Source organism: Cetorhinus maximus, chromosome 32 (assembly GCF_964194155.1).
Source record: "Cetorhinus maximus chromosome 32, sCetMax3.hap1.1, whole genome shotgun sequence".
Classification (NCBI taxonomy): Eukaryota; Metazoa; Chordata; class Chondrichthyes; order Lamniformes; family Cetorhinidae; genus Cetorhinus; species Cetorhinus maximus.
In genome coordinates, this window is record NC_135910.1 from 14,857,442 (window position 1) to 14,879,284 (window position 21,843).

The 21,843-nt window shown below is 45.7% G+C and overlaps 1 long non-coding RNA gene across 1 annotated transcript in view; it reads right to left on the reverse strand.

Moving 5' to 3' along the window:
- The window catches only part of LOC144671440 (uncharacterized), a 39,937-nt gene extending 18,442 nt beyond the window's left edge, over positions 1 to 21,495 (reverse strand). Inside the window, exons 1-2 of the long non-coding RNA XR_013573936.1 lie at positions 21,278 to 21,495; positions 18,150 to 18,320 (exon numbers count right to left, since the gene is read on the reverse strand). This is a non-coding gene — a long non-coding RNA (uncharacterized LOC144671440). The remainder of the gene's footprint in view (positions 1 to 18,149; positions 18,321 to 21,277) is intronic.
- Between the last annotated feature and the right edge of the window lie 348 nt (positions 21,496 to 21,843).

The following is a 21,843-nucleotide window of genomic DNA, read 5'->3' on the forward strand; positions in this document are numbered from 1 at the left end:
AAGACACTCCTTTGACCAAGCTTTCTGTCGCCTGACCTAATATCGTCTTATGTGCCTTGGTGTTGTATTTTCTTTTATAATGCTCCTGTGACGCGCCTTGGGACGTTTCATTACGTTAAAGGCGCTATACGCATATAAGTTGTTGTTGTAAAGAAGCATCTTAAAGGAGGTGGGGAGGTTTAGGGAGGGGATTCCAGAGCTTAGGGCCTGCCCGGCTGAAGACATAGTCAATGGCAAAGCGATAAAAATCAGGGGGCTGCTCAAGAGGCCAGAGTTGGAGCGATGCAGAGATCTCGGGGGTGGCTGTAGGGCTGGAGGAAGCTACAGAGATAGGGAAGCTGGGGAGGCCATGGAGGGGTTTGAACACAAGGATGAGAATTTTTATAATTGCATTGCAGTGAGACAGAGGCAAGTAAAGGACTCCGCAGTATTGAGCTTCTGGGAAAGGAGATGATTTGTGATTTGAACTCCCTGAGGACATTAGTGAGTGGCGCTGATACATTTCTAAACTGTGGGCTAGAGACAGAACCCCAGTGGCTAGTCGGAAATTACGGGCTAAATGCAGAGATTTCTTTTCCTCCCCTTCCTGATGGTTCAGCCCCAGGACAGGAGCACTGTTTAAGCGATTGATGCTGATTTATGTTTTCGCAATCTTGTTATTGTGCAGGATTAAAAACACATTTCAGTGGGAGGCAAAAACACAGTGGCTTTTGGAAGCCTCTTTGGGGCCTCTGAACAAGGCACGAGAGAAGAACCAGATGGAAACCCTGTCACAAAATGGGGGAAAGACCTTTTCTAAGAGTTGATTCTTGCATCTTGCCCCTCTCATCATTCAGCACTTCATTACGTACAAACCTAATCGTTGCGATATTTTTCCACTATTTCTTCGTCAGTTGAGTTTATTGTTCCATTCCTGATGCTGTTCCCTGTCAATGGGTAATCCCGAGCCTTTGGTTGGCCGTTGTCGGGAGCGTGTTCCTGTTTTGAGCTCAGCTCCGTCTCCTTATCAATTCAGAAAGCCCTTTTAAGTCTGTGTAGACTGCCACTGCCGCTTCTCTGTAGCAAAGGGCGTGAAGTAGGGTTTTATCTCACCGGTAGTGTTCCTGCCTCTAAGTTAGAAGGTGCAGGGTTCAAATCCCACTCTAGACAGTCTTAGTGAAGGGCTTTGGAAATATGGGTCAATATCCAGTGGGATGCCCATGTCTGGTTTGTGTGCTTGGCTGACCCCTCATCATGTAACATTGTTGGAGTCCATGAAACCTGCCTGAGTACAAGGTCAACCATCCTACAGGCTGGGATAAAGATAGTTAAAGACATGGAAGGACTGTACTTGTTGTGGTATGTCAGAATGCTAATCAGCCTACCAGTCTTAACACTGCTTTCAATAGTTTGCACTTACGTAGCACACTTGGCAGAAGAATAGGGGGAAACAGTGGCATGGTGGTAATGTTAATAGACTCAATATCCAGAAACCCAGGTCAATTCGCTGGAACATGGGTTCAAATCCCACCACGGCAGCTGGTGGAATTTAAATTCTACTTTTCAAAATTAAATCTGGAATGTAAATTAGTCTCAGTGATGGTGACCATGACAACTATCATCCAGTGTTCTAAAAACCCATCTGCCATCCTTACCCAGTCTGGCCTACATGTGACTCCAGACCCACAGCAATGGGGTTGACTCTTAACTGCCCCTCTGAAATGGCCTAGCAAGCCTCTCAGTTCAAGGGCAATTAGGGGTGGGCAACAAACACTGGGCCTTGCCATGTAAGAATATTAATAATAATAGCAGCGTTATAAAGTTAAATTTTGACATGAGGTGACCAAAAGCTTGGTCAATGATGGAGGTTTTCAGGAGCTGCTTAAAGAGGAGAGAGAGTCGGTGAGGTTAAGGGAGGGGATTCCAGAGCTTAGTGTCGAGGCAGCCGAAGGCACAGCCACCAACGATGGAGCAATTAAAATTGGGGATGCTCAAGTGGTGAGAATTAGAGGAGCACAAATATCTCGGTGGGTTGGGGAGATTACAGACATAGGGAGGGGGGAGGCCATGGAGGAATTTGAAAACAAGAATGAGAATTTTAAAATGGAGGCGTTGCTTAACTGGAAGCCAATGTAGGTCAGCAAGCAGCGGAAGTAAACAGGACTTGAGATTGGGGATACTATAGGGCTGGACTAGAAACAAAGCTCCCACTCTGTCTCCTTTCCCCAATGCAGACATTTTACTGATGTTAATAAAATTCTATCGTTCCGTGCCCCCGCCCTGCAGCGATCGATTCAGGATGAATATCGCGATGTGGGTGATATCCCTAACCACCAGCACTAAATGGTGTTAAGCAGGTCTTTTAATTCTCTGCAAGTACCCCTGCCTCTGACCAAGCAAGTGAAAGTTTGAGCCCTAGTCCCAGCGAGTGCTTACAGGCGCCGCCTCTTGCTGGGGTATGGTCCCACAGGCTTGGGCAATTGCCCACGTGTGATCTTGTGAGGGTCATTCAACTGCAGAAGGCATCACAGCAGGAATACTACTCTATTCAACAACTAAAGAAAGAGCCTGCATTTTCATAGCACCTTTCATGACTTCAGGGCCCTTTGCAGCCAATTAAGTACTTTCTAAACGTGTAGTCACAATTGTAATGTAGGAAAAGCCAACTTGAGCACAGCAAACTCCCACAAACAGCAAAGTGATAATGACCCAGTGTTCCTCAGGGGAGTGTCCTGGGCCCAACCTTTTTCAGCTGTTTCATCAATTACTTTCCTTCCATCATGAGGTCAGAAGTGGGGGTGATCACATAATGTTTACCAACATTCGCAACTCCTCAGATACGGAAGCAGTCTGTATCCAGGTGCATCAAGACTTGGACAATATTCAGGCTTAGGCCGATAACTGGCAAGTAACATTCGCACCACACGAGTGCTAGGCATTGACCATCTCCAACAAGAGAATCTAACCATCCCCCTTTGACATTCAATAGCATTGCCATTGCTGAATCCTCCACTATCAAAATCTTGAGGGTTACCATTGACCAGAAGCTCAACTGGACCAGCCATATAAATACTGTGGTTACAAGAGCAGGTCAGAGGCTGGGACTTCTGCAAAGAGTAACTCACCTCCTGACTCCCCAAAGCCTGTCCACCATCTACAAGGCACAAGTCAGGAGTGTTATGGAATACTCCCCACTTGCCTGGATGAGTGCAGCCCCAACAACACTCTAAAAGCTCGACACCATCCAGGGCAAAGCAGCCTGCTTAACTGGCACCCCATTCGTCACTCCTTCCACCACCCACGCACAGTGGCAACAGTGTGCACCATCTACAAGAAGCACTGTGGCAACTCACCAAGGTTCCTTCGACAGCACCTTCCAAACCTGCGACCTCTACCATCTAGAAGGTCAAGGGCAGCAGATACATGGGAACACCACAGCCTGCAAGTTCCCCTCCAAGTCCCACACCATCCTAACTAGGAAATATATCGGCCGTTCCTTCACTGTCGCTGGGTCAAAATCCTGGAACTCCCTCCCTAACAGCACTGTGGGTGTACCTACACCACATGGACTGCAGTGGTTCAAGAAGGCAGCTCACCACCACCTTCTCAAGGGCAACTAGGGATGGGCAATGAATGCTGGCCCAGCCAGCGAGACCCACATTAAATGAACAAATATTTTTTAAAAACTTGTTTTTTTGTGATGTTGGTTGAGAGATAAATATCAGCCAAGACACCAGGGATAATTCTCCTGCTCTTCTTTGAAATAGTGGCCATGGGATCTTTTATGCCCACCTCAGAGAACAGACAGGGCCTCAGTTTAATGTTTCATCCAAAAGTGTTAGTGCAGTTATATAGTGTAGCTGTGATAGTGCAGCACTAAAAATCAGGTGATTTCTATGTTTCACATTGTCTCACTCTTATCCTGAAGCTGCCCCAAGAACGCTAGGTGGGCTAATGTGACGGAATCTTTAACTTGTGTCTAATCCATGCTGTATCCGCCCTGAGAGTGTTTGATGGGACAGTGTAGAGGGAGCTTTACTCTGTATCTAACCCCATGCTGTACCTGCCCTGGGAGTGTTTGATGGGGACAGTGTAGAGGGAGCTTTACTCTGTATCTAACCCTGTGTTGTACCTGTCCTGGGAGTGTTTGATGGGGACAGAGTAGAGGGAGCTTTACTCTGTATCTAACCCCGTGCTGTACCTGCCCTGGGAGTGTTTGATGGGGACAGCGTAGAGGGCGCTTTACTCTGTATCTAACCCCGTGCTGTACCTGTCCTGGGAGTGTTTGATGGGGACAATGTAGAGGGAGCTTTACTCTGTATCTAACCCCGTGCTGTACCTGCCCTGGGAGTGTTTGATGGGGACGGTGTAGAGGGAGCTTTACTCTGTATCTAACCCCGTGCTGTACCTGCCCTGGGAGTGTTTGATGGGGACAGTGTAGAGGGAGCTTTACTCTGTATCTAACCCCGTGCTGTACCTGTCCTGGGAGTGTTTGATGGGGACAGTGTAGAGGGAGCTTTACCCTGCCAATGATTATTAAAGGCACTGGATGACAAATGCCACAAATGTTTTTGCTTCCTCTGCGCCCAGGTTTTTATAGTACCAATTGCATACAGGCATTGGGGGTCATGCACAGTAATTTTGTCTCTCCACCCACGTGTCTATGGAATCTGGTTAAGTATTTTATTGTACGTAGATAATCCTGTAAATAAGTGATGACGCTGTGATGGATGCTCTCATGCCTATACAACACCCTGGAGTGGATCTGGAAGACCATGCTGACAAGGAGATGGATCTCTCACAGGATGTAAAGCATCAGGTAGACAGAACGGATTTCTCCACGGAGTAGGAGCCTCGACAATGCAGAGGTCCTCATCACCCCCCCCCCACCCCACCCCCACACGCTGTAAGACTGAATCGGTTTCCCTGAGAGACTCAGCAGCCTTGACAACCCAGAGACGGAATTCACACATCACTGATAAATGGTAAGCAAGAAAGAAAATTGACCTAAGCAAATACCTTGGAAGGATTTTCTTTCTTAAAACGATGTAACTATTGTGGCTGAGGGATTAACCTTGGGGAAATCTATGCTGCTCTTAAAGAGGTGGGGAAAAGAGAAGAAAGACTTGCATTTATCACGGAATTGTTAGGGTGCAGAACGAGGCCATTTGGCCCATCTTGTCTGCACCGGCTCTCCGAATGAGTAACTCACCTAGTACCAATGCCCCCACCTCCTCCCCATAACCCTGCACATTCTTCCTTTTCAGATCACTGTCTAATTCCCTTTTGAATGCTTCGATTGAACCTGCCTCCACCACACTCTCAGGCAGTGCATTCCAAACCCTAACCACTCGAAAAAAGCGTCGAAGTGGAAAAAAGTTTCTCCTCATTTCACTTTTGTTTATTTTACTAATTACTTTAAATCTGTGGCCTCTTATTCTCATCCTTTTATGAGTGGGAAAAGTTTCCTCCTATCCACTCTGTCCAGACCCCTCATGATTTTGAACGCCTCTATCAAATCTCCTCCCGACCTTCTCTTCTATTGCACTTTTCACGCTCTCAGGACATCCTAAAGCTCTTTACAGCCAATGAAGTACTTTTTTTAAGTGTAGTCACTGTTGTAACATAGAAAACACCAATCTGTGCACACCAAGTTCCCACAAACAACAATGTGATAATGGCCAGATAATCTTGTTTTAACAATATTGGTTGAGGGATATATATTGGAATGTCTGTCTGGATTATGTGCTCAAAAATCTCTGGAGTGGGACTTGAACCCACAACCTTTTGACAGTGTGATATGCACCTGGGATGGAGTTTAGTCAGTGTAGGATAAAGCATTTTTTTGACCTCAAGAAAACAGAAAGACAGGATATTCCTGGTGGTGGGGATGCGACTGGGAGTTTGTCATGTAGTTTTGCCCTCTTGTGGTTATAAAAGGAATATCATACTCATCTGACCTATTTATCCACTGCATTGGTGAGACCAAACGCAGATTGGAGGGAACCTCTTTGCTGTACACCTCCACTCAGTCCCCAAGCATGACCCTGAGCTTCCAGTGGCCTGTCATGTTAATTCTCCACATTGCTCTCACGCTGACATCTCTGTACTTGGCCTGCTGCACTGTTCCAGTGAAGCTTAACGTCAACTTGAGGAGCAGCACCTCATCTTTTGATTAAACGCTTTTACTGGACTCGACACTGAGTTTGACAATTTCAGACCTGTAATCTCTGGCCCCCATTTTGTTTCCTTTTCTTCGTTTGTTTTGATTTTTTCTCTTATTTTCACTTTCAGACAGCAGCATGTCTGCTCCGGGCATATCTTTTGTTTCTTCGTTTCTTTTCCGTCCCCATCAGCGTTCCTATCGGCCCTGGAGAACCAACTCTCCTGCCATTCAGTCTCTCTGGACTTCTGCCCTGTCACAGGCCTTCCTTTTTGTCCTGATCCTACCCACCCCTTGCTCAGAGCCTGTTACATTTCTAACTTGAAAGGCCATCACGCCCTGAAACGTTAGCCCTGTCTCTCGTGCCACGGACGCCGCTAGACCTCGTTAGAATCATATCGCTCAAGACTGACGTTTTCTTTTACAAAATGGAAGGACCTGGCATGATCTGGTCACCTGGGTGCTAACCTGGGATTTTTTTTTTTTAAAAAAAGGTCACAAATTCACCTTGGAACTGTTAAACAAGAAATCACCTGGCCTATATGGTACTTGAGGGGTTGTTGTTTATTTGTGTTGAACTGCAAAGCGCTTTACTTAATGAAAAGCTGGGAGACCAAAAGGCGATTACATGGCAGAGGGAAAAAAGCTAAGTTGCGAACCTGCTCGTTTTGAAGGCAGTCTTGTTGGAGAACAGGCTGAGGGAAGAAGGCTACCTTGACTGGCTCCTTCTCTCTCTACCTTGTCTAAAATTGTGTGTGGCTATTAACCTGTAGCCAGAGAACCCTCATCTGAGTGTAACCAGTCTGCATTTGGACCTGCGTAGCTGAGAGTTGGTGAGAGCTTCCGGGCATCCATCAGGACCAGTGTCCCGTCTTCACACGAGGGAACTCCAGGTCGACAGCGTCGAGACCCTGCGGACTCTATCCTTTATTTTATAATGCCCGTCCTCTAAAGCCCATCTCTGCAGAGAGACTCTGCTTGTCCTTTGCTTGTCTGTGTGCATGTCTGTGTGCGTCCTGGGGGAATTCTTTAGGAAGAGATGGATAGTTATACTTCCCGATTACAATTGTGTGTTAACCAGTATTTGTAACTTGTTAAAAAGTTTTGTTTTAAAATAAATTAATCATTCTGAGTTTTTTTGAAAGAAGCCTGGTGAGAGCCTCTTTTCTTCTGGGTACTAGAGGTATAGGTACACAATTGGCCATTTTGGTGATAAAATTAAACATTTAAATTAATGGTCTGGCTTGTGGAGGAGCGGCGCTTGATAATTCGCACACTCCTCCCATCCCGGTCGTAACAACCTGCTGAGTATTTCCTGCAATTTTCTGTTTTTATTTCAGATTTCCAGCATCCGCGGTATTCTGCTTTTCAATTTATTGTCTTGTCAACAAGACTGATGTCCAACATGCTGGCCAATTTAGCAATGTTAAATTAGCATGTGCTTCCCAAATGCACCACTAGGTGCACTATTGGCTCATATAAACCAGCAGATTTGTCAATCAATCTCTGATTAATGCCGCGTACTGAGAACTAGAATACAAGTAGTTACAAGTCACGCTTCAGTTATGCAAAGGTCTGGTTAGAGCACACCTGCAGTATTGTGCTCAGTTCTGGGCATCACACCTAAGGGAGGATATTTTTGACTTTGAGTGCCAGAATGATCCCTGGGGACTCCAGGAGTTAAGCTACAAGGGGACATTACACGGATTATGGTTGTATTCCCTGGAATTTAGAAGGATAAGAGGTGATTTGATCAAACTTTTCGAGATATTAAGGGGAACTGATAAGGTAGATAGAGAGAAACTATTTCTAATGGTCGGGGAGTCTGGGACTGAGGTGGGGCGGAGTCTAAAAATTAGAGTCAGACCTTTCAGAAGTGAAATTAGGAAACATTTCTACACACACAGGGTGGGGGAAGTTTGGAACTCTCTTCCGCAAATGGCAATTGATGCTCCATCACTTGATCATTTTAAATCTGAGAATGATTGATAGATTTTTTTGTCATCCAAGGATAATAATGAAAATGTCGGCATATAGAGTTAGATTGCAAATCGGCCATGATCTCATTGAATTCCAGGGCAGGTTCAAGGGGCCGAATGGACTCCTTCGGTTCTTCTACTTTCCCCAATATTTTATCTTGTGAGGTTAACCACAGCCACAATTGCAATATACAAATGGGGCAGCCAACTCGTGCACAGCAATGTGATAAATGATCGGCCCATCTGTTTTAAGTGTTGATTGAGGCATCAGTATTGGTCAGGACTCTGGGAAAGCGCCTCTGCTCTTTTTTCAAGTAGGGGTCTTTTATGTCCACTCGAGGTGGAATCTCGGATTTATATTATTGCGTTGTTGGTTTGGAGTTGTTTCAATAAATCCTCAAAGACTGCTGACTGCAAAACACTAACTTTATTGTAAAATATCTGCAGTTATGAGAACATCCCACACTAGCTTCTGACCGAGCTTACACCCTGTGAGTACTAGCTCACGGGGAGACGATAACGTCACTGGGCTAGTAATGCTCTGCGGGCACGGGTTCAAATCCCACCATGGCAGCAGCTGGTATTCGAGTTCATCGAATTAAATCTGGAATTGAAAGTCTCAGTAACCTTGGTGATGAAGCTATCACTAATTGTCAAAAAAACCCATCTGTCTCACTAATGCCTCTTTAGGGAAGGAAATCTGCCGGCTTTACCCGGTCTGGCCTACATGTGACTCCAGACCCACAGCAATGTGGTTGACTCTTAACTTCCCCTCTGAAATGACCTAGCAAGACACTCAGTTGAAGGGCAGTTAGGGAAGGTCAACGTCCCAGGAAAGAATAAAGAAACAAAATCACATGAGTGTATGTTACTTCTGTCCATGACATCACTTCCTTCCATAGCATCGCAGACAATGATGTTACAGTTAATCCTTGATGGGACTTAGTCTAATAGACTCCATTATACTACTGGCTATGAAAGGTGACACCTCCAACAGTGCAGCACTCCCTCATTTCTGTCACTGGGATTGTCAATCATAAGAAACAAATCAGCACTCTCTTCTCATGCAGTGTAAATTGTTGATGCCTTTAAGATTGGTATTCTTGCGTGTCTGTCCTGAATAGTGCAAGATGAAAAGCTTCAACAGCATGATCATATCTGATCAACTACCCCAACTCCACCTTCCCAATCTGTATCCATCATCCCTTAATACGCTTAGTGTCCAAAAATCTATGGCTCTCTGCCTTGCATGTACTCAACAACTGAGCATCCACAAACCTCCAGGCAGAGAATTCTAAAGACCCTCGGAGTGAAGAAATTTCTCCTCATCTCAGTCCAAAGTGGCCGACCTCTTATTCTGGGACTGTGACCCGGTGTTCTAGAATCCCAAGCCAGGGGAAACGTACTCCCAGCATCTACCTTGTCCAGCCCTTTAAGGCTTGTACTCAAGGATGAAAGTGACGAATTTTCCCGGCCCAGCAGAGGCAGGTTAGGAGACAGGACCAGGAGCAAAATCGGCAAAGAACGGGAGGTGGGAGACACCCCCTCTCCCTCGTCCTAGCATGATAGCCACAGGGCAGGTCACAGGCCACCCTCGGGAAGGTCAGCCTCTCCACACCGAAGGCCTGACAGTAATGGTCATGAGTGATCATTAGCTTTTTCCAATGTGACAGAGGACGCCTTCATTTTGAGGTGCCCTCGCCGTCTCCTGCCTGTCTCAGCAGCACCCACCTCTCCCAGTGGGGCTACCAGCTGGACCTCACTCTGATTGGGCCTCCCATTTCACCAATCCACCCGCCATATTTAACTGGAGGCGGCTTCTTAATAGGCGACCCAGAATTGAGGTCGACATTGGGACCATGGTCCAACCGGGAATATCCAACCCCTAATTTTTCAGTGGGCCTTAAACCCTTTGTCTCAAGAGTGCTGCTCTCTGAGCCAACACTGACACATATCGAGCAAGCAAATCCCTCAGAGCGAGGAGGATATTGGGACCTCATTTCTAATCAATGTTTTACAGCAAATGAATGAAGCTTCACTGAAGTCATTATGATGTCACCACAAAAACATGACTGAGAGGGTGGGGTAATAATGGCAAACCTGACAACACAGCAGGAGGGCATTCAGGCAACTAAACACACAGGGAGTATCAGACAGCACTTGACTTAGTGAGTAAAGAACTGTATTTTTTGCAAGGGGTTTCCGAAGATATAAACGAATCGTAGAGATTGGTGAAGCAGGTAGCTGATTGCCTTTAGTATATGTTGATCATGTCTCTACACATTACTCACACATTACATTCCCCTTAGCATATATGTTGCCCACGGTCTCTATACCAGCTCCCCCGCTGCCTAGAGTTAGGGTAGGCTGGTTGTGAAACCCTCATCCATGCCTTGCCTTTGTTACCTCTAGGCTCGACTATTCCAATGCACTCCTGCCCAGCCTCCTGACTTCCACTTTCCCTTAACTTCAGCTCATCCAAATCTCTGCCACGTGTATCTGAACTCGCACCAATTTCCGTTCACCCTCACCTCGCTGATCTATGTTGGTTCCTCGAGCAGCAACGCCTCAGTTTTAAGATTTTCACCCTTGTTTCCAAATCCCTTTGTGGCCTCACCTCCTGCCCTCTCTCTGTAATCTCCTTCAGCCCCCACAACCCCTCCCAGATCCCTGCGCTCCTCCAATTCTGGCCTCTTGTGCATCCTTGATTTTAAACGCTCCGCCATTGGGCGGCCGTGCCTTCAGCTGCCCGGGGCCCTCAGCTCTGGAATTCCCTCCCTAAACCTTTCCGCCTCTCTCTCTCCTCCTTTAAGACATTCCTTAAAACCAACCTCAACTTTTGGTCACATGTCCTAATATCGCCTTATATGGCTCAGTATCAGATTTTGTTTCGAGAATCTGGGACTATTGCTAAAAAATTAAGCATGTCAAAGCTTCTGGTCCTGCACTCATCTGGGCAGTTCACAAGAATACCAATATAAGGGGAGAACAACAATTTATACCATATGTGAAGAGAGTGCTGGTTGGTTGGCAAGTGGACTCTGAATTGGTAGAGGCATTGCCATGGAGACTGCACCAGTGATGGTGACTGACAGTTAACTGCCAAGCCAGCTTTGACCAAGTTTACCACATACACGGTGAAGGACTTCTTCACATTTGCAAAGGCCCACCCAGCACCTGCGTATCGATAGCAATGCTGTGCCCGTGTGCTCATTTGACATTGCCTATTCCCTAATGTTCCACTTAAGGAAGCCATAGATATTTGTGCCGCAGCCCAAATCATAGTGATCTAGACCCCGCCACCATTGTGTGAATCAGTATTCATTGAACTTACAAACTCGGCAACTCATGCAGTTGAGTTCAGTTTTAATGACGCCATGTATCCCCAAATAGATGGTGTTGCCATGGGATTCCCCTCTAGGTCCAGCTCTCGCAAACATCTTTGTTGGGTTCCATGACAAACGTGTCTTCGATGGAATGACACCCAACCTCCTCCCCGTGGCATATTTCCGATATGTGGATGAGACGTTTGCTATATTTAAATCCACAGCTGCATGTAATGATGTCCTTACATGTCTTAATGGGCTCCATCCTGCGCTCAAATTCACCTTTGAAATGGAGCAGCCGAATGAACTTCCCTTCCTTGACGTGCTAGTTGAGAAATCTAGCAGGGGGTTCTCTGTCACGATCTACCGCAAGACTACTTTCGCTGGTCAACATACGCATTGAAATTCTTACAGTTCCATGCGCTATAAGATCGGTCTTATCGGCAACCTTGTAAATAGGGCCCGAGTCATTTGCTTCACTGTGCAAGCTTGATGCTGAAATAGGTGCATCAAAGGCATCCTGCAGGGTAATGGCTACCCTAATCAGATCAATTTACGCTGTATCTCACCCAAACTCATGAACGGGCCTAAGGCCGTCACTTTCGGCCCTGAAAAGTGCCCAGTCTACCTCAGATTACCCTGGGAGGGTAAGGTATCTCAACAATTTGAGCAACAGGTGAAGCTAGCTGTTTCACGCTGCTACTATGCAATAGCAACACGAGCGGTGTTCGCCACTAACAGGGTTCTACCATCAAGCCAAAAAGACGTTCTGCCTTTCTCACAAATATGTAATGCGGTGTATGAATTTCAGTGCCAGTGTGATGCTGGGTATGTAGGCCGTACGTCCCAAAGACTGGCAGATCGTATCAGCAGCATGTCCCAGCTGCTGTTCACAACGGGCAGGGTACAGACTGTACTCAACCAGCCCATGCTTGCAAAACTCAAAACAGTGTCCAACATTAGATGTGATTCTGCGATTTGCTAAATAATCCTCAGTGTGCTACGAATTACACTGATAACCAATTTACGATTGTCAGTCGGTATTGCATTGTGGCGCATTTGCGTGTACTGAAAGCTACATATATTAATACACAGGGCCCTGTTCTCTGCAGACAGGAAGAACATGCACACACATTGTACATAGCTTGTTTCAGCTAAACAAAATAAGTGACAGCCATTCGCTGACTCATTCTTCAGGGCAATGCCTTGACCAATCAGGATCAAGCTGCCTGGTTTAAATTTCAAATAATGCTTGGCAGTTAATTGCCAGTCACCATCACTGGTGCATTCTCCATGGCAACGACTCTACCAATCAGAGTCCACTTGCTAACTAATCAGCACTCTCTTCACATACAGTATAAATTGTTGTTTTCCCCTTCTATTGGTATTCTTGCGAAGTGTCCTGATGGGTGCAAGACGAAAAGCTTCAACATGTCTCTCTCTTCAGCAACCTGGGTCTATTCCCATTCGAGAAGGGAAGGTTAAGAGGAGATTTGGTAGAGGTGTTCAAAATCACGAGCAATCTGGACAGAGCAGATAGGTGGAAACTTTTCCCATTGGTGAAAGGGTTGAGGACTAGGGGGGCACCGATTTAAGGTGATTGGTAAAAGAAACAACGGCGACATGAGGATAAACTTTAGTGCAAACCAAGTAGTTAGGATCTGGAATGCACTGCCTGAAAGTTTTTGGAGGCAGACTCAGTCGTGGCTTTCAAAAGGAATTGGTTAATATATTTATAAAATGCAATGGTTGTGTATCCTGTAAAATATATAATGCATGCTCATTGCACAACAATTTGCATTTATATAGCACCTTTAACATAGTGAAAGTACAATAAGGTGTTACAGCATAATTTCTATAATACTTCTGATCTCTGAATAAAATACTAATTTCTCTACTAATTTCCCAGCATTTCAGGGAGAGGGACTTTCCTGTATATCTGGGCTTTTTGACAATATGACGCAATACATGCACACTGTGACAGTCCTGCCACTGTCGTTCTCATAGATTGGCAGACTGGCTGAAATGTCTGGCCAGTGGCTGGGTCAAGAAGAGCTGCCGGCTTTGAGGAAGCGACTGGACCCCCTGCAGCCTAACCAGCGGTAAGAGCACTAAATCCTTTAGGGCTCAGCTGGTTAGGAACAGGAGGCCATTCAGCCCCCTGAGCCTGTTCCGACTTTTAATTAGATCATGACTGATCCTCATCTTAAAATCGCCTTGGTTCCTCAACCCTTAATAACCTTGCCTAACAAAAAGTCTATCAGTAGCAGTTTTGCAACTTTCAATTGACCCCCCTCCCCAGTCTCAGCAGCTTTTTAAGGGGGAAGAGTTCCAGATTTCCACCGCCCTAGGTGTGAAGACCAAGCTGGAAGGTCTCTGATTGGCTCTCCAGTTTTGAGAACTGGCCCTGCCATTGTTAATTGGACGGTGAACCTGTCGCCATGTCAATTAAGGGATGTCCCCTTGAATATCCCTATTAGTGATTGGTTTCCCCCCGGGAGCGGCCTTGAGACCCAGGAACAGTCCAGGCCTTTGTTTCCCGCTCCTGGAGCAAAAGTCAAGCCCACTGCCTTAGCAACCCAGGGTGAGGGTAGGTGCTTGCTCGTGACTGCTATCCTAGACCCCCTACTTGAAGGTGTAAACATGTGCGGATTTCAGGGGAGGCCAGTATTGGACTGGGCTGTGCTTGCCTCCTTTCCCCCCACAGTTAAATAATTTGTCCTTCAATATTAAAAATAGAGAAACTTGCATTTATATAGCGCCTTTCACGACCTCGGAGCATCCCAACTTGCTTTACAGCCAATGAAGTACTTTTGTAATGTTGTAAATGTGGGAGCCAATTTTAGGCACAGCAAGCTCCCACAAACAGCATATCATAATGGCCAGATCACCCGTTTCAGTGATGTTAACTGAGGGATAAATATTGTCCAAGACACCAGGAATAACTCCCCTGCTCTTCTTCGAAATAGTGTCTATGAGATCTTTTATTTCCAGTGATGAAAGGGCGAAGGGAGGATCTTGGTTTAAGGTCTATTAGATGAAGCATTAAGCAACCCTTTACAATGTCTTATTCCACCGCTTGGCAAATCTTCTCATTGATAACGTTATTTATCATGTTTAGGTCTTATGAAAGAAGTGGGAGATATCAAGTGAGCCTTCCAACCATTAGGAAAATTCCTCAGGCAACAATGATCAGCTTTCCAAGCCTTGGGAAGACCAGAAGTGAAGCCATCTCCTACATTCAAAGCGAAGACAAGCCCAAGTTTTACTTTGGCGGCACCGAGAGGAGCCAGCCAAAGTTGGCGCTCACCAGCTGGAAGGGTATGGGGTCCAAAAACGTGCCAAGGTATCGTATGCTCAGTGTCATTTCTCCTGACGAGTTGGCCAACGGTTTGTCCATTGGCCAAATGAGCCTGGAGAAGAGGGAACCAGGGGCCTACCCCATAAGCTGCATTGACGGTAAAAGGAGGTCAAAGAAAACTGAAGCGACGGAGAAGAATAAAAAATACTTGTTGGAGTCCACACAGAGTAAGTGTCAACAGTGCCCGGACACAGGTTTACGATAACTGTCATAAGGCACAGGCAGAATGCAGCGAGTTCTTCTTCGCTTATCTTCACACATACACTTCTTTCCCCCGGGGAAGGATCCACAGGCTGATTATCAGCTCGTTAAACCGTATCGTAAACACTCCTTCCATGGCCAACAAATCATGGCGGGGACTCGAACCCAGAGTCTGTTGCCCAGAGATAGGGTTATTACCACCGCACCACAAGACATCCTACACAGTGAGTTGTTGTGATCTGAAATGCACTGCTTGAGAGGGAGGTGAAGGCAGATTCAATCGAGCTCTCAAAAGTGGATTAGTTAAATACATGAAGGGGGATGATTGGAGAATTGTTCATTTTAACATATCCCTTGTTGCTATTAATTGTCTTTGTTGAAGCTTTGAAGAGGGATGCGGATGAAATTCAGAGACTGTTGAAGTTCCCCGTGACGGAAGGTTTATCTGCCTGGAAGATGCCAGATCCAGTGGAGAATGAGTACGTACATGAACCCTCACAGCCCAAACGAGACAATCTCCTTCCCAAATGCAACTGATGGAAAATGTGACAAGTGTAGGGCAGGGTCCCCTTAGGAAAGAAGGGTCAATGTTACTGGATGTGACTCTCCTTGCTGGAATAGGACTGACTGGATCTGCAGAGAGCCAGCATGGACTCAATGAGTTGAATGGCCTCCTTCTGTGCCAGATGCTGTGGGTAGTCTCCCTGTCTCTGAGCTAGAAGCTCCGGGTTCGAATCTCACCCCAGGGCTTGATGGCCTCAAGGAAGAAAGTGCGTCCGTAACACGGCCAAAGAGGCTGATTGTCAACCTGCAAAGCTTTCCAACACACTTGTTACAGGTGTAAGGGCGGGAGGTTTTCCTAGTCAGCCATGCTTGATGCAGAGTGGAGCCCCTCAAGTTAATAGCCACTGGCGACAGGCTAGCAACCTGTGCCAGTAAAACAAGCTATGGAAACAGACGTAAGCATGTGTTTTGTCTGCCTTGTACATCTCTAGGCGAGAGCAGAAAATAGTTCAGGAGAAGCGTCTTTACTCAGGCAGTGGTGAGAATATGAAACTCCACATACCACAGGGGCTGGTTGAGGTGAGCAGCGTAGGCGTAGTTATGGGGAAGCTGGATAAGTACATGAGGCAGAAAGGAATAGATTGATAAGGTGAAATGAAATAGGGTGGGAGGAGGCTCATGTAGAGAATAAACACTGGCACAGACCAGTCGGGCCAAAGGGCCTGTTTTTGTGTAGAGTTGTTAGAGCTCTATACAGATGCAGGACTTTTGTTTCCATATAGAGTAGGGCAGAATTTTATTCCATTTCATGCTTTCTGATATTCTTCTTCTGTTTCTCTCTATAGGCAACCGGCCTGGCTATCCCCATGTAGATGGGCACCAAGTTGTCCTCACATTAATGGTATTTCATTGAAATATAACCACTGAATTATCTCCCTCTGAGAGCCTTGTTTCTGTTTCCATTTTACCTCTTTTCTGATAACAACAGAATAGTGTGAAAGTAGCATTTTTTAATAATAAAGTATAACAACAACTTTGTAGTTTTTCACTTGTTATCTGAACTTCTTTTATAAATTTTAGTAGCCCATTTAGAACTGGAGGAATTTCTTCAGTCAGAGGTGAATCTTTGGAATTCTCTACCCCAGAAGGCTGACTGGGGGCTCAATCATTGAGCATGTTCCAAACAGAAACCGATAGATTTCTGGATACTAATGACATCAAGGAATATGGGGATAGTGGGGAAAAATGGCGGAGAGTGAGATGATCAGCCATGATCTGTTTGGCTCGATGGGCCAAATGGCCTACTCCTACTCCTATGTTCCTAACACTTTGCAAAACACCTCCGCTCAGTCTGCAAGCGTGACCCCAGCTTTCCTGTCACTTGCCATCTCAATTCACCATCCTGTTCTCATGCTCATACTTCTGTCCTAAGTCTGCTACAATGTTCCAGTGAAGCCCAATGCAAGCTGGAGGAACAGCACCTCATCTTCCGATTAGGCACTTTACAGCCTTCTGGACTCAACATTGAGTTCAGCAACTTCAGACCATGAACTTTGTCCTCCATTTTGATTTTTTCCACCCCTCTCCCCTGCGCCCCAACCCCCTCAAGGGCCAGTCTGTAACTTATTCTCATGTTTTGCTTTCAGAAAATGCCGACCCTTGTTCTTCTATTGACACATTCTGCCATCTGACCTTAATGCCACTATTAACACCTGCCTTAGTCTTTAACACTATCATTACCATTCCCTTTGTCTTGTGTCCATGACATCTTGGTCACTTAATCTCTTCTAAACTCCAACCAATCCCTGGCTTTCTATTTTGCTCCACTCCCTGTCTTCAACAGCATAAAACCCATCACATTTCTACTGCTCTTCAGCTCTGAAGAAGTCATACAGACTCAAAACGTTATCTCTGTTCCCCTCTCCACAGATGCTGCCAGACCTGCTGAGTTGTTCCAGCATTTCCTGTTTTTATTATGAAGTTATGGTTTCTTCTTACGCTTTGTGGTAGAATAACTTGACCACATTGCCTACACCTTTTGTTTCATTTGGCACCCATTTGCCACCAACGGGGCTGGAAGAGGGACCAGCTAGGGTACCCAACCCTCCAGGATTGCCCTGGAGTCTCCAAGAACTGAGGATTAATCTCCTGGGCACAAGTATGAGCAAAACTCAGGAGCAGAAAATTGCAGGGCCATTAAAATTGGTGGATTTTTTTCTTGCGTTATCTTTGCACTTTTTTGATTAGTAATTACAAAAAACATTGCAGATGGGGGAAAAATAAGCTGTTTGACCCGGCGTTGTTTAAGGGTATCGGGTATAGCATGGGTTAATGTGGGACTAGGAAACAGTATCACCCACAGGTGACCCTGAGACTAGAGTCAATTGTGAACTGGACAGAGACCTGTGTAGAAGCAAGCATGGAGTTAGCTCACAGCTTGGGATATATACCCTGTAGATATGTACATAGTTATGTGTTATCAATAAATAATTAATGTTGAACCATACAAGTCTCTTTGTGAGACCTACTGAACATACATCATACAACATGGTGGCAGCTAATGGAAAAACCCAGAACCTCAGAGAAGCTGGGGCAGAAATTCAAATGCTGGAAAACTAAAGGAGCAGCATTCTGACCTGAGTAAAAGCACTTGAAGTGAAGACACAGGGAGAGATCACCCGAAAGAAGCTCCATTGCAGAACTGGAAACAGAAAGGCTGTAGAAAAAACTCCACTGCGCAGCTGAGGACTCCACAAGATTTCACAGAGGTCCATTGTGAATGCCCATAGAGTGCAAAGCCAAAGGACCTAACAGGGATGAGCAAAAAAATTCAGTTCTATGCCAGAACTAGTTTCAAAAGCTTCAGTGCTGAAAACAAAAGTCAGAGACTTGACTGGGGGAGAAGCAGTGGCACGATCATAATGTAAATATGTTGGGTAAAGACTTTGGGGGGGGGGGGGGGGGCGGTTAGTATAAGGGTATCTGGCATATCATGTGTTAATGTGGGACTTGAAACCAGTACCGCCCACAATGTGATGTAAAGAGACACATGACCTGAGACTAGAGTCATTTGTGGACTGGACAGAGACCTATGGAGCAGCAAACATGGAATTAGCTCATAGTTTGGAATATACCCTGTATTTATGTACATAGCTGTGTGTTATCAATAAACGGTTAATGTTCAACCATACAAGACCCAGAACCTCTTTGTGAGACCGTCTGAACATACAACAGTTGGCAACCCTACTCTGTACATGCAGCATTGCCACCCTTCACCAACCCTGAAGTTGCTTATAATTTATTGAAAACCTTCATAATGAAGGACTAGCACAGAAATATGTAAAACTATTACCTCCATTTCAAAAAGCAGACTTTAGGAGGTGAACACAATTAATTATGGATGAGGAAGTCCGTTCAAATCAGTAAATCAGAACTTGAATATTGCTGAAAAGAGTTGCACATTGCTGAAGCTTTTTGTCTTGCACGCATCTGGACAAACGCAAGAATGCCAAATTTCTTGGGGAGCCTATAGCTCCCCGTTCTCCATGGGAATGCCTCAGCCAACTAGAATCGACCTGCCAACCAACCAGTACCCTTTTCTCCTGTTGTATAAATTGTTGTGATTGTTTGAAATTTGGCATTCTTGTGTTTGTCCTGATGAGCGCAAGATGAAAAACTTCAGCAACATGGCTCTCTTTTCAGCGATTTCCAATCAGCCTCTTCCACATCATCGACAATTTGCATTCGGGTTGCCAACCCTCCAGGATTGTCCTGGAGTCTCCAGGAATTAATCTCCTGGTCAGAGCTGTGATTAAATCCAGGATTAAAATCTAGGGGTTTGGTGGGAACAGATAAGGGTCAGTCAAACAAGCAATATTAAAAAGGGTGACCAAAACACTTTTTCATTCAATCATTGGCGGCCATGGCTTCAGTTACCAAGGGGCAAAGCTCTGGAAATCCCTCCCTAAACCTCTCCTTCTTCTTTTAAAAGGCTCCCAAAAACCTATCTCTTTGACAAATCACCCTGTCCTAACATCTCCTTATGTGACTCACTGTCAAATTTTTCACACCTAACACTCCTGTGGAGCGTTTTGGGACACTTTACTATGTTAAGGGGGCTATGGAAACATAAGTTGTTTTTAAAGGGAAAGCTTCTAAAGCGTGGAGGGTCTTAAAGGAGGAGAGTGGGAATTAAAGTAGCGCCTGAAGTGAGGAATAAAAAGTTAAACAAAATCTGCAGGCCATAATTGCATGCATAAAATGGCCAACTCTGGGTGGATATATTCTTGGAGGTTTCATTACAAGACATCCTGCCTCCAATATTCCCTCCTGTTAAAAGTGTTTGCGTGGAGCATAAACACTGGGAAAGGTCAGTTTTGCATTTATATAGCGCCTTTTACTACCATAGGCATCCCAAAGCACTTTCAATGAATGTAGGAATTGCAGAAGTTAAGTTGCACACAAGAAGCATCAGCAATCGGATAAAGACCAGATAACCTATCGGGGTGACCAGCTGTGCCGGATTTGCTGAGGCTGTCCCTGTAATTTGGCCTTTCATCCCACGTTTTGGGTCAGGCCTTCCCAGGATGCATTTTGTCCCGGATTTCTTCTGTCTCTGCAGGCTTTGTGGTCTCTGAGGGGGCGGATGGTGTCTGAGCCGGCGATATCAAACATGTCTTGTGACTGCAGCTGTAGCATCATGCACAAGTGAAGGACTGACTCCTGCCACCCCCTTTCAAGGTCTTGCCAGCAACCCCCACCCCCCATGGTGAAATGGGTGAGGCAGTGGCATAGTGATATTGTCACTGATCAATATTCCAGCTCTGGGGACATAGGTTCAAGTCCCACCATAGCAAATGGTGAAATTTGAATTCATCACAATCAGGGAAAATACATAAATAAAACTCCCTTCTCCCAGTTATGGCTTCAATCCCCTTAATTTTTATAAAGGGACAGATACCTCCCTATCATTGATTGCCACCGGAAAACCCATATCCAGGACAGTCTAGCGAATCTGCCAGCTGTATTTACCCCACCTTCCTTCCCTCCCTTCCTCGCTCTCCACTGGCCGCCATCTTGGAAAGTCAGGTAAACACAGCCCGCGGTTAACAACCCTCCCGGGCTGACCCGGGAGCCCCTCCAGGGTTTAAAGGTCAAATCTTCTTTCTATCTCTCTTCCCTGTGCAAACCCAATTGAGAAAGATCATTCAAGCTTCATTTTTTAAAAAACGCCGTAGTTTTTTATAAAAATTATTCTTTCAGCAGCGAGGGGCAGCACAAACACATGAGGGAGAATTGGTTTTGATGGTAGTTTTTGAGGAAAAATAGGAGGCGGCTCGAGTGGAGCATAATCGCCAGCATGGACTGGTTGGGCCGAATGGCCTATTTCTCTATCGTATCTCAAGGTCTTGTCAGCACCCTCCATGGTGAAACAGGAGAGCCAGGTATTGCTACTGACTAGTATTCTAGTGACTCAGCTCTAGGGACATGGGTTCAAGTCCCAACATTGCAGATAGTGAAATTTGAGCTCAATAAAAATTTGAAATTAAAAGTCAAATGATTGCTGTAAAAAAAAAATCTGCTGTCCTTACCTATATGTGACTCCAAACCCCACATGGGCTCTTAAATGTCCCCTGAACAAGGGCAATAAATGTTGGCCCAGCCAGTGATACCCACATCCAATGAATGAATTAAAAAAAGGTCCCTGGTTTATTTTGCCCAGAGTTGGTCACCCCGTAACCTACTTTTGGTGATAAATACTCACCAGGACAACTCTCCTGCACTTCTTCGAAATCGTGCCAGGTGGGATATTTTCCACCTCTTGAGAGGGCCGACAAGGTCTTGGTTTGACGTATCACCCGAAAGACAGCACCTCTGACAGTGCAGCACTCCAAGCGTCGGCCTTGCTTTTTTTTTGTGCCCAGGTCTGCAAAGCCCACCATGGCGTTACCATGTAAAACCTCTCCCCCCCACAAATATGGACAATATATTTTTTTTTACAACAACATGGGACATACGGTAGAGAAACAGGCCATTCGGCCCGGCCAGTCCATGCTGGCCTTTATGCTCCACTCGAGCCTCCTCCTAGTTTTCCTCACAAACTACCATCAAAATCAATTCTCCCTCATGGGCTTGAGCTGCCCCTCGCTGCTGAAAGAATCTTTTTTTTTAAAATGAAAGACTGAAGCCTAAATGATCTTCCTCAGTCGGGTTCCCTCAGGGGGAGGGAAGAGAGAGAGAGACAGAGACAGAAAGAGGGTTTGACCTTTAAACCCTGGGGAGGCTCCCGGGGCAGCCCGGGAGGGTTGGTCACTGCCGGCTGTGTTTACC